The sequence below is a fragment of the Rhinolophus sinicus genome, linkage group LG10 (assembly GCF_036562045.2).
Source record: "Rhinolophus sinicus isolate RSC01 linkage group LG10, ASM3656204v1, whole genome shotgun sequence".
NCBI classification, from domain to species: Eukaryota; Metazoa; Chordata; class Mammalia; order Chiroptera; family Rhinolophidae; genus Rhinolophus; species Rhinolophus sinicus.
This window is the reverse complement of record NC_133759.1, coordinates 103,545,068-103,561,574: the sequence shown is the minus strand read 5'-3', so window position 1 is coordinate 103,561,574 and position 16,507 is coordinate 103,545,068. Positions and strand designations below refer to the sequence as shown.

Here is a 16,507-nt window from a genome sequence, read left to right as displayed (position 1 = left end):
TGACCCCTCCAGCCCCTCCCCTAGAGGCAAAAACCCTGGGGACTGCTGAGAACTCTTTTCTCAACCATCTTCTCAAACATCGGGGACATTCCACAAGTAATATATTTTCATATATGAACCTGTGGATGTGAAATGAGCTTCCTGATTTGGTCGCTGAGACTCACCCCACATGTAGGACTGCCATGGAGCGGGGTGGTCTGGAAGAGGCATAATCGCTCCATCTTCAAGCTTTCACCTTTTCCCCACAGTGTTGGGAATCAGGGCTTGGGGCCTGAATCCCAGTCAAGCAACGTAATATCTGTGTGATTCGGGCAAATGCTGTTTTATTTCTCTCGAGTGTCAGTTTCCTCATCTATGCGTCGGAGCCTTGATGCTACCTCACCTGTGAGGATTGAGAGACCTCACGTTGGGGCGCCCAGGACAAGGGCTTTCCTGACAGGGAGTCAGGCAGGTTAGGGCAGAGTTCAGGTTCAAGGCGTCTGGGTTCAGACAGACCTGAATTTCCATCCCTCTTACAAGCTGGTGACCATGAACAATGCACTTCGCTTGTCTCAAGTCTTTTTTCTTATCTGTAAAGTGCTACAATCATACCTGCATATTTCCTAGGACTACTGAGAGAATCGGCTAGACGATAGTCCTCACACAAAATGTCATGCAGGTAATTACTACTTGTTGAAGCCTCATAAAGTTAGATCCTTTTCAGACAGAAATGAAACTATCACCGTGACCAGGTCGAATATGGCAGCCAAATCCCTACAGAAAAATCACAGATTTATTATCTAACCAAACCCATGCAAATAATTGGTCTCATTCATTGTCAGGATCCTGTGCAATGAAAGTCAATGAAATAAACTTCAGCGTGCTGGGGTGTGTGTGGGGGGGTGAGGCTGCAATGACACACCAGAGAAAAGATGGGAGTCACTGCTCTGCTGTACCTCCTCTTTCCAGTCTCCTTTTGCAACATGCATCCTCCCGATGCCCAAAGCAACACGCATCGTCCACTTACTCAATCTCTCCCACATCTGCCTTTCACTCCTTGGGAAGCCAAGTCAGCAACATCTCAGACACCGGCTCATGAGATGTGCTGATCAGGTGTGGCCTGCCTCCGAGGGCCTGTCCCTCCTAATAAATCCACGCTGTTTGGTTTGTTTGTGGACAGAGGTAGGTGGCCGGTGGCTCAGAGAGGCAGGCTGGAAGTGACCTTCCTAACTTGACTCCACAGTTTGTTTGCAAGAACACAGACACACAAGTGTCCTGTGACAATATGTGTTCCGACATCATATACGGGGTATATTTTGCTCAGAAACATGCCCTGTTAGTTGTTGAAACCTTTTTTGCATTCCCTGAAACAAGTGACACTGTAGTGTATTTCCTTTTGGGGGGCAGTAAATAAAGGTCTTTGATGTTGACAATGATAATATTATATTCTACAATCTATTTGCATTTCTCTATTCTGTGGATTTTATTGCTTGGTATAAATCCCCAGGCTGAGGTGAATTAAGCTTCACTCAGGGAGAAGCAGTGCTTTTATGATGGAGCTGGACAGCTACCTGCACAAGATGTCAGCTGCAGGGACTGCGTTTTGCCTAGATGTGCAGGGCAGATACACAGGGAGAAAGAAATGTGTGTGCACGCAGGTTTTGGCACGAGCACCTGAAGCCTGGAAGGATTTTCTTTGGATCCGTGATCAAACTGGATTTCCAACTGGGAGCTGGTCTGAGCACACACGTGTTTCAAGTGCTACGTATGGCCCCATCCCTCCAGTCAGGCCATCAGGAAAGTGGTCTGCGCCTGCTTCAGCTCTGGCCAGAGCGCTTTGGCCCGTGTGGAGGGCAGAAAACTGAAATGAGGACAGAGAAGCATCTCAGAGACGCGCAGAGGAGTCAAGTCTCTCACCACCTTCCTGGGGGTCTTCTGAACACTTCTGAGTCTGGGAGCATCTTCTCCCAACAGGCAAGTCAGTAAGTTTCTGAGATAAACCAGGACACCAGCTTTAGCCAGGGTGAACATTAACCATCACTTTTCTACTGAGCACTGACTATGTGCCATGCATTGTGCTAAGCACACTCCCATTTAATCCTCATGACAATCCTATGAGGTGGGTGCTGCTATTATCCCCAGTGTACAGATGGGGAGACTGAGGCCCAGCGTTCCACAGCTGGTAACTTGCAGAGTAGGCCTTCAACCCTTGGGCAGTCTGGTTCCAGCTGCAGTTATTTGTGGCAGGAGGAAATATGCTGTCTAAGGTGGCCTTGAGAAATCATCACTGGTGTCCACGAAATCACCCCTATGTCAGGAATAAAAATATCGAGAAAGAACAAATGAGTGGTTTGAATGGGATCATTATGTCTGTTATTGGTTGTCTGGCCTAAGTCAATTTCCGTAATGTCTTTCTATTTCAGTCAAGGCTGTCTTCTTTTCTTCTTGCCTCCTGAAGTTTCCTACGTGTAGAAAGTGGAGTATATTGAGCGGCTATGTCTATGAATGAGCTTGGTTGTAACGTCACCGCAAATCCCTTGGAAAAGAGAGAAGTCCCTGCTTTAGCTCCATTGCGAAGAACAGCCCAGACGTGGTAGTTTCTGAGTCACTAAAATGGTTAGGTGAAGCAAATGGGTCTTCTAAACACCCAACTTTTAATGGCAAAGTTCTATGGCTTGGATTAGCAAAGTCACAAAGTGTTTATTTAATTGTGTTTCAAGCCCATTTATCTTTTTGAGTCTAAGGAAGATTCAGTCAGTCAGGAGGGGTAGATGAAGGGAGATTGATAAAAGATTTACTTTGTAACTTGACCTGGGCCTGATTTGGACACCTGCTTTTAAATTGAGCTTTTTCAATGTGGGATTTGTGAGTGAAATTGCCCTTCTATGTTTAAGGTAATTGAATCCCATGTTTTACTTCCCATTTCCCTCTAGAAAAATCAAAATGTTTATAGAACTTAGCTTCTCGGGGGTGATTTTATAAGGTGGAAACTTCAGTATCATAAAAGAAATTGGTGTGGCCATGACATTCAAGACCGGGGCGGTCTGGCCTATCCTCCGCAGGTGAACTGACCACACAAGTCAGCCTCAGAGAGCATATTGATTTCACTGTGTTTTCACTTGAAACACCAAAGGAATGTCCACACCTTGTTCTTGCACCAGGGCTGGGGGGTAAGGAAAGCTAGAATTCTGGCGAGAGTTTTGTCATCCATGGAGCAGCTGAGCACAGTACGACTCAGCCTGGACCCATGTGCTAAATCGGCTTAGATCAGTGTCTCCAAAAGCGTTGGACAAATGAGAGTTGATTTTAGGTGGCACTTAGATGGGACTTAAATAACATTGAGTCACATAGTGACGTAAAGATTATCTTCCCAACTGTCTTTCAATCCTTCTGATTATATCAAGGACCAAGTCTCATTGATGCTTGATCTTTAACCTTCTTCTCCCTCTCCCTCTCCCTCTCCCTCTCCCTCTCCCTCTCCTCTTCTTCCTTCTCCTTTTCCTCCTCCCCTTCCCCCATCCCCCCTCCCCTCCCCCTCCTCCTCTCTTTCTTAAATAAAGACCAGGCCTGAATCGTGGGCCTTCAGACACTTATAATTTCTGATTTGCATTTGATAACATTGCTTTGTTTTGCACTGTTTTGTTTTGATGACCACCTTTGATTGCGGGCAGTTTTAAAGGTAGGATCTAAAGTTTCACTTTAAGACAAGTAGCTTTAAGATATTTTTTTTACTCTTAAGTAAATGACCATGCTTGTGGGGTGGCAAAACTCACGTGCATGGCATATGAACCCTCATGTTTGGGATGCACTCGTCTAAGTGGCCCAGTAGGAACTGAAAGAAGGTCGGTTTCTCCCAAGTGCAAAGATAAGAGTTTCAGTCTGCCCTCTGTGCTCACTAGCTGCGTGCCTTAGCCCCCTTAAGCTTCAGTTTTCTCATCTGTAAGGTGGGGATTATGAGCAGTCGGAGGAAAGTGGCCAAGCTGCATTTCCTAAGACAGGGCGGGCCATGTGGTGGGTATTCACCGAGAGGTAGAACAACACAGACGCTCACCCCTGAGCCGAGCCTTGAGATGTTGCAGGGCTCCTTACTTCGAGGTTAGTTGTGTTGGGTTTTCTTCCAACCAAGGCTCTGAGTCTGCTGCTGCATGGGAGGGAAGGTGAGATATGGTTTATGCTCCTGAAACTTGGTGAAGAAATGCACTCCTGAGGCCAGGAACTCACGCCAGCTCACCCGGCCAAGATGGCTCAGCGGCACCAAGGGCCAAGTCTTGGGCTCAGACAGGCGCCCCTTCTCAGGCTGCAAATCTTTGGCAATGGAAGGCAGCCTCCGAATTACGCTTAATTAAAATTCAGTCTTAATTATGGCCATTACTTCAAATCAACTCTACGTAATGAAGCTGTGTAATCATAATTAAGCCCCAGAAATAGAATTAGGAAGCACAGAATGAGAAAGCCAAACATGGATGGGCCCAGTGCCAGTGGGGACAATGATGGGACTTCTGGAATTAACAGAATTTTCAGATAGTCAAGGACCAATGAGTGCGCTGATGAGAAGGACCTCAGTGGCCCGGCTATCAAGACAATCATAAGAAGGATTTGGGATGAACGGAACCCTGAGAGGCAAAGCTTGGGCGGCCTTAAGGGACAGCATCAGGCAGAGGGGCCGCTGTGTGGTGAGCAGAACAGGGCCTCCTGGGGAGGAGGCTCCAGGCTGCACCCCTAACTTCCAGGGAATGAGGGCAAGTCCGCTCTCCAGAAATTGTTTTCCCAGCTGTAAAATCAGGGTTGAGGGCAGCTGTTTCCCACACAAGGGTATCTCCAACAACTCTCTTCAGACTCAGCGGGGCTCTCTTCAGGGGATTTCATAGCAGCAAATCAGGACCCATGCCTCTGCTTGTAGTGCCCGAGGGTGTACGTGGCTTTTAGTTTTGCAGGGTGTACGTGGCTTTTAGTTTTGCAGGGTGTACATGGCTTTTAGTTTTGCAGGGTATACGTGGCTTTTAGTTTTGCAGTTATTGCCACCACCGCTGTGGTGGTGATTGTTTATTTTTTAACTGAAGAAGAGAGGGTGGTGAAGTGACATGGAACAGTCTCCTGCTACTACACTGAGAAGCAGGTAAAGATTAGGAGCATGGGTTTTGGGGAGTGGTGATCCGAGTTTGAACTCTCGAGGTGCCAATTACTGGCCAAGTGGTCTAAGGCAGCATTTACTTAACTTCTCAGTTTCTGCATCTGTAATGTGAGAATTGTAATAGAAGATATCTCAAAGGCTGTTCGGAGAATTATACACCCAAAGCACTTATTATACAGGGCCTGACACACAGCAATAACTAACTTTATGTTGAGAACTTACTATGCATCAGCCCTATTCTGTGTTTACCTCTTAGCTTATTTTATTGTCACAGTTGCCCTGTGAGTCGGTATTATTATTTTCTCTGACATATATAAGGAGTCTGAGGTTCAGAGATGTTAAGTAACTTGCCCAAGGTCACACAGCAAGTAACTGGCAAATGGTTAAGAGCTGCACGCATGGTAGTTATTATTATACAGGCACTGTCTAACTGTTAGATCCATTGGTCAGAGTTAGTAAGACCTTCAGACAACACATGCCCAGAAGCTATACATAAGTCCCAAGGGAGGTCACTTATACTTGTCCACAGATGCCAAGCCTCTGCCTCTAACATGGCCAGAGTAGGCTAGGCATTTGGGTTCTGTGAGGAAGGAGCTATCTGGAGCTGATTCCAGAACTGTGGAGTTGGAAGGGAAAGAGAAAGCAAGAAAGAGTGCCAACCTATACCTGTATTTTTACCTAGCGTTTCAAGTTTCCCTACTCAGGAGACCCTGGGAATTATACTCAGGATTAATGAGGGGGTATCTAGGCACCTGCAGTCCCAAAACAGCTGCCTCCCCCCTCAAGCCCCCCGGTTGTTCAGAGCCTCATGCCTCTTATGCCACCTTTCTGACTGCCAATTCTGTGCCTGGAACAGCGTGGTGCTCCCCACACACATCTCATTTAGTTCTCATCAAAGCCCCCCAAGTCAGGACTTGTCGCTTCCATTTTTCAGATGAGGAAACTGAGACTCACAGAAGCGAAACTCTTGGCTCATTGGCCAATGTGAAGTACACCCTTTGACCCTCAGTTTGGGCTTTTGATTCAGTCCACCAAACCCCGTGCTGTCCCAGAGATACTGTCCAGGCTGGACTGCCTGCCAGACTCCCTCCCTGCTCACAGCCAAGTCAGGCCAGCAGGAAGGACCTCTCTTTCTCCAGCTTTGGAACCAAATATGCCTTTGGTGCCAGAAAGGTCCTGTAGTTCATGTTTCCTAAACAGTCTCAAGCCCATGCAGTGATTCCCCTCTGTGACATTCACTCCACTTGCATGCCTCCAGTGACAGGGACATCACCACTCACTGAGTTAAATCCCTCCCTTTTGGAGGACAGTGTAGAGTGGGAAGGAAGTTGGGCCGAGGCTTTCCAATTCAGACTTTGGGTAGCATCTCTAAATGAGTGGTACACGTAGGTACTATGTGAAACGTGCTCATGTGTTTAATGCAAATGATTCGGTCACTTTTTTTCTTTTTGCAAAGCTGTGTTAATATTTGCTCATTTTTTTGTATACCAGGAACCTGAATGGGAAAAGAAAACGGGAGGTGGCCTAGCCCACTCTCCATGCCTGGGGAGCCAGGAGCATTAGCAAGGACATTTCTTGTTGGGTCCTAATCTGTACCTTAGCAATGTTTCCACTCCCTGGGGTGGGTCCAGAGGGCACTGGCTCACTCAAGGCCTCTTGTGCCCCTTCACCCTGAGGAGTGGGAACTGGGGGAAGGTCTTGGTCTGTTAAGGAAAAGTTCAAGTTTACTGGCCAGTACCAGGTTTAGACAACCAGGAACCATGATGTTTTTGAGAGGAGGGTAAATGGTGGGGGTGGGAAGGCTGGTGGCCACCTCAGGTTGCTCAGGATCCTAGAAGCCGTGCCCTGTAAGACATGATAGCATCTTCCCATGCACGTGCCAGGATACCCGATGGCACAACTCCAGGGGGCACCCTTCACGTGGTAGTCTATGTACATGCCTCCCTGTGGGGTTGTGCTGCATGGAGGCCCTGATGGTAGCCCCAGTCCCAGAGAGCACACTAAGCTGAGGTAATGCCACATCAAGGAACTGAACCCCAAATTGCAAAGGTACTCACAGACACTGGCTCATGGGTAGGCCACTGTCCCTCTCCCAGCCATGATCTTTTTGTCCTTTATCCCAAGAGCACTTGCCTCTATTTACACTAAATAATGCCATTTGCTGGTTCCTGTATTTTGGGCAAGCCTGGCTGGAGGCCCCTGCAGCCAGTCTGAGCAGGTAGCCGGCCCAGTGGTATCACGTGGAAGGTCCTGCTCTTCCAACAAAGTTTAGCAAACACCTTATCTCCCACAAAGCAGATGCGGTAATGTTTATGAAAGATCACCTTGTCACCTTTCACTGGGCTGGCGGGGGTGGGGGATGCTCCTGGGACCAACCCCGGACTGAGGTGGACTCCTCTCAGCCACCTTGAATCTCCCATGCTTCTCTCCTGCTCCCCTCATTGGGGTGGAAGACCACAGAGCCTCAGTTTCCTCTTCTGTACCTGTAGCGATCTCGTGACGATGAGCAAAGCTCTTGGCAAACAGTCCGTGCTCCTCCTGAATCACCCTGTCATCCCTTCAGCTCTGGTGTGCCAGGCCCACTATTTGGGAGTCAGGCTTTCACAGCTGTGAGCGACATGATCTAATCTCAAAGCCAGTGACCTTACCCTAACCAGCCAGTGCATCTCCCCTCGAAACTTCATCTGCATGTCTTCTCACCCTCACCTTCTGGTCTTTCCAGAAAGAGAAATCTAAATTTTCATGAGAACATCAAAGGAGAAATAAATCTGTTTCAGGGAACCTCAGAGGAAGATGACCTCATCCCTCGACACTGCATCTGCCAACTTTGTCTGCTATTTTTCTCAGTTTGTGTCGTTTGTGGCAGGAGAAATCTTTGTTCAACTTCGTAAGTTTTGCTAGACTGCGGTGATCCCCTCGCTGTGTGTGTGACAGACAGTGCTGGTTTGCTCTGGCTGCAGGGAAACAGGTGGTGAACAGAGAGCAAGAGGAAGCACAGGGGAGGCCCGGAGGTCTGGGGGAGCCCCACGGAGCTTGACAACCAAAGCCAAGAGGTGTGTGCCGACTGCCGACAGGCAAAGGCCGGAAGTTTGGGGTTGCTGAGACACAAGCCAGGGAGGTTTGGTGAGGGAAACAAGGAAAATGAAACAGAGGGAAAACTGTTTCTGGACCTCGGTGCCGGTCAGAAACGGGCTCACTCCCTGGAAGAGGCTTCCTGGTGATGGTTTCTCCCCGTCCTTCTAGTCAACTGTCTTTTTAAGGGATCTGTGTAAACCCAACTAAAGCTCATTTCACTTCATTCCTTTTTACTCAGTTACCCCACTCAGCACAGGAGGACAGATAAGAACACTGGAGCACTGTGCTTGGGGAACAAGGTGACGTGTGTGGTCCTAGAGGCAGGTGCAGTGTGGTGACTGATGGGCAAAGTGGGCAGAAAGGGCCTGGTGTTAAGTCACATCACTTCCCCACCACCACTTAGCATGCTGCAGGGCACTTCTGTTTCTCACAGGAAAAGCACCAACTCTTCTCCAGGCCGTAGCATCCCTGTATGGGCTGCCCTGCTCTCCTCCTTCTTCTGCCTCATTGCCCTCATCCCCAGGGCACTGAGTGACCACTCTGACCACACTCCACAGTCACCCCGACACTCAGCCTTCCCCTCCATACCCACAGGCTGGCCTTTGGGGCCTGGGGAGCCCAAGCACTTGTGCCTCTCTTCAGAATCAGTCTGACGCTCCCATAGCCCCAGAGACGAGTTCTGGGTCCGACACGGTGATTCGGGTCCAGGCTGGTGGTCAGGGGCAGATCCCTCCAACACTGTGAACTCAGAGTTCTTCAACTGTCAGAGACACTGACCTCTGCCTCACAGGTCATTAAGTGGGCGCGTGTGTGTAACAGTGCTCAGCGAGGTACCAAGCACATTACTGTACAGCGACAGTTCATTTAATCATTTAATTCTGCCCCATCCTGGACTAACTCTCTGTGTTACCTGGGGCTCCCTTTCTCTCTCTGCATCTTCAGCTTCTTTACCCATCAGATGAGGGGTTGAACCAGCGTTCTCTCTGGTGCCTTCCGTCTTGAACCTCCTTGGATTTTAAGGTGCTGGACCACTGGGGAAAGAGCTTATCTGATTATCCAGCACTGGACAAAATTGTGTGATTTATTCAGAAAACAACTGAGTTCTCTAAAAATTCTCTTCCTGGATAAAGGATTCAACTCGAGTTCCCAGAACAAATTCAGTGTTTTCATCAATAGGCTTAACTCTGTAGCTACTTCCAAGCCCATCATGGAAAATAATAGCACTCCTTACTTTTGGGTGTGCTGGCTGGTGAGGCGAAGCACGTGTTAGGAGCAGGGCTATTTCCGAACCACCCATCTCCAGTCTGCCAAGTTCAGAGTTAAGAAGAGTGGTGTTCTGGGAACCAGTCAGCAGAGAAGGTTTCATAACTGCCTTGAAAATAGCACAACACTGTGTCCTTTCCCAGTGACCTCTGGCAGACTCAAGGACACATTTCAGAATGGCTGTTTTGCTCCTGTCTCTCGGAGACCCTCACTTCTAGGTTAAGACCTGAATACTTCAGAGCAGCAATCCCGTCTTAAAATCGAAGACTCCATTGACTCTTTGGCCCCAAATGAGAAATCTTGATTATTAAGTTATCGTTCTTAACCAATCACAAATTATTTTTCCCGCTCTGTCTGTCTCAAAGATAAATGAAAACTTGAGGTCAGTGTGGGATGGTCAGTGCATTGGGAGTCATGATGGCAGCTCTCCCTGGCTGAGCACGTGACGGTCTTTGCTCACTGGACCCTCCAGCCAACCTTTGGAGTCACTGCATTTATTATCCCCATTTCACAAGTGCAGGGACCAGTGTTCAGGAAGCCCATCATTCTGGGAGGTGGCAGAGCTGGGAAATCTGAGCCTGTGAGCTGGGCTGGGAAGGACACGCCATTAGTCTGTGCAACTTACTGAGGCCAGAAGAGCAGGCGTCCAGGCATTTTGAACCTGGAGCCCTTAACTGCCTCTGAGGATCCTGAAAGAGCGGGCCTCCTCCATCTGGGTTGTCCTTTCAGTATCTGAGGTGACTAAGGAGCTATTGAGGGTGAGGGGAAGATCCAGGAGGACCCCCAGCCACCCTGGGAAGCCTGGACCGGGGCACACAGAACTTCTCAGCACCGTGCATGGTGGCTGCTCACCTGACATGGCACAGGCTCCCCACAGGTGGGCAGCTTGGTCACATGATCAATGAGGCAAGACGGGAGAGTGGTCAGCATAGGGGTTTGCAAGCCAGGCAGATAGGGCTTCAGACCCAGACTCTTCCATCTAATAGCTGTGTGAGCTTGAGCAAGGTTTCTATCTCTTCAAGCCTTGGTTTTCTCACTTGTTAAATGGGGTCAGTACAGCCTACCTCAGTGTTACTTCAGATGATTTGGTGAGAGAAGACATTGACGCCTAGACAACAGTAGGTGCTTAATAATTGAGAACTGCCATTCTTACTACCTGGCAGATGATGCTTCAAGAATCCTTTTGGTCATAAACTTGAGGTCCTCTCTTTCTGCCTCACAGTCAGATGGGACCATGGCTCGAGCCTTGGTCATCTCCAGGTCCAGACCAGCGCTCTGTGGGGCATCACCACCCCACCCCCATGTCATGATCTGGGCAAAGGGATGCCTCCTCCCTGCAAAGACCTGGGGCTTACCCTGTGCCCGGACAATGGTGTGGACAGTTGACCTGGAGAAGCTGGCAAGTGAACCAATTCAAGGCAACAGAGAACCAAGAAAGGATGGAAGAGAAGGATGGGGAAGGAGATGGGACAGAGATGCAGAGATGATACCGGGAGGTAGGAAGTCATGGTGGGTCTGGCATCACAAAGGCCTGGGCCAGAAGCCTGGCTCTACCCTTCCCTCTGTGCAACTTTGGGCAAATCGCCAACTCTCTTTGTGCCGCAGTTTTTTTCATTTGTAAAATGGGGATACTAATAATGCCTCCTTTAGAAGTTTCCTTTTAGAGAGGATTTAATGAAGTAACATATGTAAAGCACAGCACCTGCCTCAGAGTACTCAATAAAACCGAACCATATCGTCATAATAATTATTGTCTCCTACTGGTCAAACAATCTCAGTCTCTCCAAGGCCTACTTTACAGATATGGAAGTCAAGGGGAGTGACAGAACCACCCCAATGTGTAGGTGCTTCCACCTGCACCCTGTTACCACCTGGGTGAGCTCTGGGTGCCCAGTTGATGAGTGGTGCTACGTGCAGGAAGAGCCATTCCAGGCCTCTTGACCTCCCTCAGCCCTGGGGCTGTCTGTCCCACACTGAGTGTTTCCCCCGCCTCTTCAAAGCATGGACAGGGTTCAGGAGCAAAAGCCACAGGAGCTGGCCTCCAGGGGGCAGCAGGAGCCTGGGCTGCAAGGCTGGGCAGAGCTGGCAGCCAGCTTCAGTGCACACAAGAGGCAATGCAGGGGGCCCTGGGGAGGAGGCTGACCTCTGAGGCCAGTCTGCCTGCCCTGGGAGCTGCAGTCAGGGCTGGGGCTGCAAGAAACGGGGAAGCAGAGGGCCATGGAATCAGGAAGCGTGGCCCCTCCTGCAGTCCCCTCTCCCTGCCAGCCATTTCCAGTCTGTTCAGTAAATAGGGGCTTCACTGGTCCCTTCACCATGGGAGATTAAATGTGACACACCCCTCCTAGCCTTCCAGGCAGGGAGGGAGGCCAGTGCAGCCTGGGGAGAGGTAGGGCCAGGGAGTGGGGGTGGTTGGGGGTGCCTCATGCTGGAGTCCACCAGAAAGAGCATTTCCCAAGCCACCAAGGACCACACAGAGCCCAGGGCATTTCTTAGCACTGCACTTGGACCCCTCTGGCCTCTGCCTATGGAACTTGCTCACCAGTGTGTGGCCCTAGGGTTCCCGAAGAGTCACCTTCCTAGGCCTTCCCCAGGCAGTGGTCCAAGGGATATGTGTGTAAGCTCACATCTGACTGCCTCTGCTCTGTGCCGGCAGCAGAACTACCTATTAGAAGGGCCACAGAAGGGACGAATACAGCTGTTTATTGTTCACTCCTTGCCATGCCTTGAGCTAAACCCTCTATAGGTATCGTTCTATACACTTTCCCCTTTCACAATGTTCCTTGTTCTGGTCTTTACAGATGATGACCTGGCCTGAGGCTCCGAAAGTTGAAGTGACGTGCCCAAGGGCACACAGCAGTAAGTACCTAAGGCCTCATCAGAACTCAGGGCTGTCTGGTTCTAAGGCTTGAATGCTTTCACTCTCCAGGTCACCAAGCGTGGGCTTGGAGAAGTAGCAAAGGCTGTGCATTCAATAAAAAAATGTATATGCAAAAATAGTGTGTATAGTATGATTTCTTTTAAAAAACAAACAACCTTCCTTTTCCCTCCATTCCTATGGATGGCCAAGGAAGGGAGCCAGGACTCCCTTGGCCCTAAAGAGGGGTGTCTGCCCTGGACCCCATCCTGTGAGGCCTGGCATATATCAAACACTGAAACAGACTTTTTTTTTTTTTTTAACATTTGGTTATACAGGAGAGCTATGCTTTCTGTTCTCTCCTTTATCCAGGACTCTGCTGGAGATGGCTTTGTCCTCCAGAGGAAACTTGAGTCCGAGGGGCTCTGGGCTCAAACCCTGTGCATTTTGGCAGGAAAGGGGCTGGGAGTAGAAGTGTCTGGGACTGAGGTTCACTGGCAATCTGTCTTTAGACTCTTTCTGCTTCCCGAAGCTCTGCTTCCTTATACCCTTGGTTTTCTGCCTCAGTTTCCCCATATGAAACACGAATGACCTGCTTCTGGCCTCAAGGATAATTTGCAAGGATTCTGTGAGATCATGTGGGAGAAGGGGCTCCGGAAACCTGAACTGCAGTACAAATGTCACTCATCACTTAGGAAACTGCTGTGGGCGATCTTGCTTTGGGATCAGAAATCGGGATCAGTGTGGCGTGATCTTCTGATGACACTGTCTCCCAACCCCAACAGTCAAATAAGATTCAAATAGTCCATTTGAATGGTCCCTGTGATGACTTTGTCAACGTCTGGCTCTAGCTCTGATACCTCAAAGGGTCTCTCATTTGTGTCTCCTCACCCATTCCGTGTCTCATTTCTCTGTCTGTTTCTTCACTATTCACTTTCATTATTTGAATGACTAGAAGCCAGAATTTCCTTCCCAGGCTCCATGGCCCAGAGCTGGACGATGACTCCTCCGTTAGGCTTTCGTTGACTGAGAAATGCCAAGGTTCCCACTGTGCTCTGCTACGTCCTTTTGCCCCCTGAGGTGTCTGCCAGTTCAACATGGTGGGGCCCACAGGCCATCAGCAAAGCATCCACTTCCTCCCCAGTTTGCAGAGATAAGAAAAGGAAAAGAGGTCACACGAGCTTCTTTAGGCCTTCCAGGCAGGTGGATCTCTTCTGTCTTTGGTCAAAGGTGGCACTTAGAGAGGATGTTGATGGATTGGTAACAGGGAGAAGGACAGACAATGACATTAATAATAGTGATAGTTCCAGAGCAGAGAGATGGCTTTCAGAGGCTACCCAACTGCCCCGACACTGTAAACCTCTCATTTTCTAAATCTTTCTGGTCTTCCTGCACCAGACATCTTCTGCTCATGGCTCAACCCAAGGTGGCAACTAGAAGGGGGTGACAGCTCTCTGGTTCCCTGGAGTTGGGCTGGTCTCAGAACCCTCTAGTCAGAGCAAGTGCTTTCTTCTCTCTGACCTTCCATTTCCACATCTGTGTAGTGGGGACTCCCTGCTCCTCCCCCAGCCTAGGATTAATGGCATTTGATGAGATAATCTGGAGGGGTGAGTGTTTAACACTTAGCAGATGTGGCCTTCACGTCCTGCCTAATTTCCAGGGTTGTGAGAATGTTGTTTTATAGTCAACAAATCTCTGACTCATCAAATGAGGGTACAAGAAATATTTTCACTTTGACTAGAAACTGCACTTATGGAACTCGAACTGGCAGAAATGAAAACTCACAAGGACACATGGACACGGGTGATTGTTGCTACATCGGGTGCATTTGTTGAGAGAGAATTAGAAAACTACAAAATTAATATATATCACCAGGGGAGAGGCTGAATAGGCTATGGCACATCCACAGTATCGGATTCAGAGACAGTGAACAATAATTTTTTTCTCTTTCTACTGATCTGGAGAGATGATCAGGATGCATTCAGTAAAAAACAAAACAAAAACATATACGGAAAAATAGTATGTATAGCATTTCTTTCTAAAAACAAACAACCTTCCTTTCCCTCCATTGCTACGGATGGACGTGTGTGTTGGTGTGAATCTGACGAGAGATGTGGAATGGTCCACACCCGTTTCCACCATTACTTACCTGCAAGCACAGAAGGTAGACGGGAGGGGGAGAAAAGAGATTGAAGAGTCTTTTAAGTCTGTTTCTATTCATCTCTGAAATGTGTGCTTTTTTTCTAAACAGATGTATATATATATATATATATTTTTGTGTGTGAATGAAATAAAGTTGTTAAAAGGCCACTGCACAAAAGAAGTCCTCAGTGAATGAAATGAGTAAATGAATGAAATCTAATAATCCTACCATTTCACTCTTTTGAAATGGGAAATGTTTTCCTGTTTTAGATTCTCTGCCAATATGCAAATACTTTTGATGGGAGCTGATAAAGCCAGTGTTGTCACTGATCACTAATCTGGGGCTTGTCAGCCTCAGGCCAAGATCAAAATAGGAGTGTGTGTGTGTGTGTGTGTGTGTGTGTGTGTGTGTGTGTGTGGCGTGCTCACGTGTGTGGTTGGAGGGAGGAAGAGAGAAAAGCATCCTCTGTCAGACACCTTCTCTGTGTCCAGCAATAATGCTAGGTGTCTTCACACACCCACAACCCTGCACTGCAGCAATCAACCTCATTTTATGAACCAGGAACTAAGGCTTCAATGGTTTGTGATTTGGGGTCAGATGCAGGCCATCTGACTCCAACAGAAGGCCCTAATACTAGGAAATCTGCTTTAAAACAACACTAATACTAAGAGTAGAAGTGGTAAGACACCGCCATCTGTGAGTCTTAGCTCCATCTTTGCCGGACCTTTTGCAAGTACTTTAGATGATTATCTCAATTAATCCTCACAAGGATCTTATAACAGGAGCCATTATTATTCCCATTTAACAGATGAGGAAACTGAACCACAGGAGGATAATTGCAGAAAGACATAAAATCAGAAAGTGGAGAGAAGACACGTGAGCCCAGGTAATGGCACAGCAGAACCTGCCCCTTTGACCCTCTGGGGACACAGCAATTCATTGCAGCAGCCCTGGCACTGGCACTGCCCATCGGTTCACTATGCCAGGCTGAGGTCAATCCCCAGGTGCTGCTCAGAAATGCCAACCCCGGTGAAGGGACCTGGGAGGCGAGGCTGGCCCTGGTTTTCCTCCAGCTTGCCATGGCAGGACTCAATGAGGCATCCAGGGGAACTGTGGCCTTCTCCGAGTCATCTCAGAGCATTTGCGTTTTAACATCCTTCGGGACTTCCAGCTGCCCAGCACTTGGTGCATGCCTCCATGGTCGCCGGGCAACTTCCTTCAGGGCTTTGCTCAGGAGAAGGCTGCCCTCATTTATCCACAATAGTGTGTGCCAGAATCCAACCATCTCCTTCCCACCGGACCCATGTTTGTCATTTCTGCCAACCACCTGAAACATTCTTTGTTTACTATTTTAATTTAAGTCATTTTACTTGTTAAACAACAATAAAACCAAACCCCTCCAAAACAAAAAACAAACTTCATTTTTAAGAGGAACACCGGCCTGGCTTACCATAAGTAAAAGGTTCCTGTAAAACAGATGATAACAGCAAAACGAAGCCATTCACTCCCCAGAAACACCCACCGCGCAGAAGTGCGAGCCTAAGCCGGCCTGCCCTCTGCTTGTGAGAACAAGATGGGGAGTGTTGGAGAGTCAAGACCTACCCGCACCTATGCCTCGGACACCACCTGAAGGCCTGAGAGAACCGGAGACACCACCCTTGTGCCTGGGATACTCTCGGCCAGAGGACCTGTCTCGCTCAGTGATGGCCAACCTGGCAGTCCTGTCCCTCAGACCGACCAGCGGCCCTTGGCCAGCTCATGGGGCTGCTTTGAGAGCCACCTCAGGAAAAGGTCCATGAGGAGGTGACATTACCTTCAATGGTAATAGTGCCCCTGAGAAGAGGAGCAGAATTAGGAGTGACAAATTGCGTCTCTTTTGTCATCTGATTATTTTTTTAATATTGAGAAAATATTTATATATTATTTAATAATAATAATAAAAGACTTTTCCGACACAGTCCGGCCCCTAGGGCACTGTCCTGCCAAGGGGCAAGGTGACCTGCCTGGGCATTTGCAAAGCAACTCAGGCAAGGGGTCGGAGCAGTGGCTGCTTCTCCTCAGT

The 16,507-nt window shown here is 48.6% G+C and overlaps 1 long non-coding RNA gene across 1 annotated transcript; it reads left to right on the top strand.

Annotated features, from left to right (window-relative positions):
• The first annotated feature begins 1,464 nt into the window (after nucleotides 1-1,464).
• LOC141567306 (uncharacterized) lies at nucleotides 1,465-16,295 on the top strand. Its single transcript, XR_012489867.1, has 3 exons — nucleotides 1,465-1,953; nucleotides 12,247-12,304; nucleotides 15,254-16,295. It is a non-coding gene; the product is annotated as an uncharacterized LOC141567306 (long non-coding RNA).
• The last annotated feature ends 212 nt before the right edge of the window (nucleotides 16,296-16,507 follow it).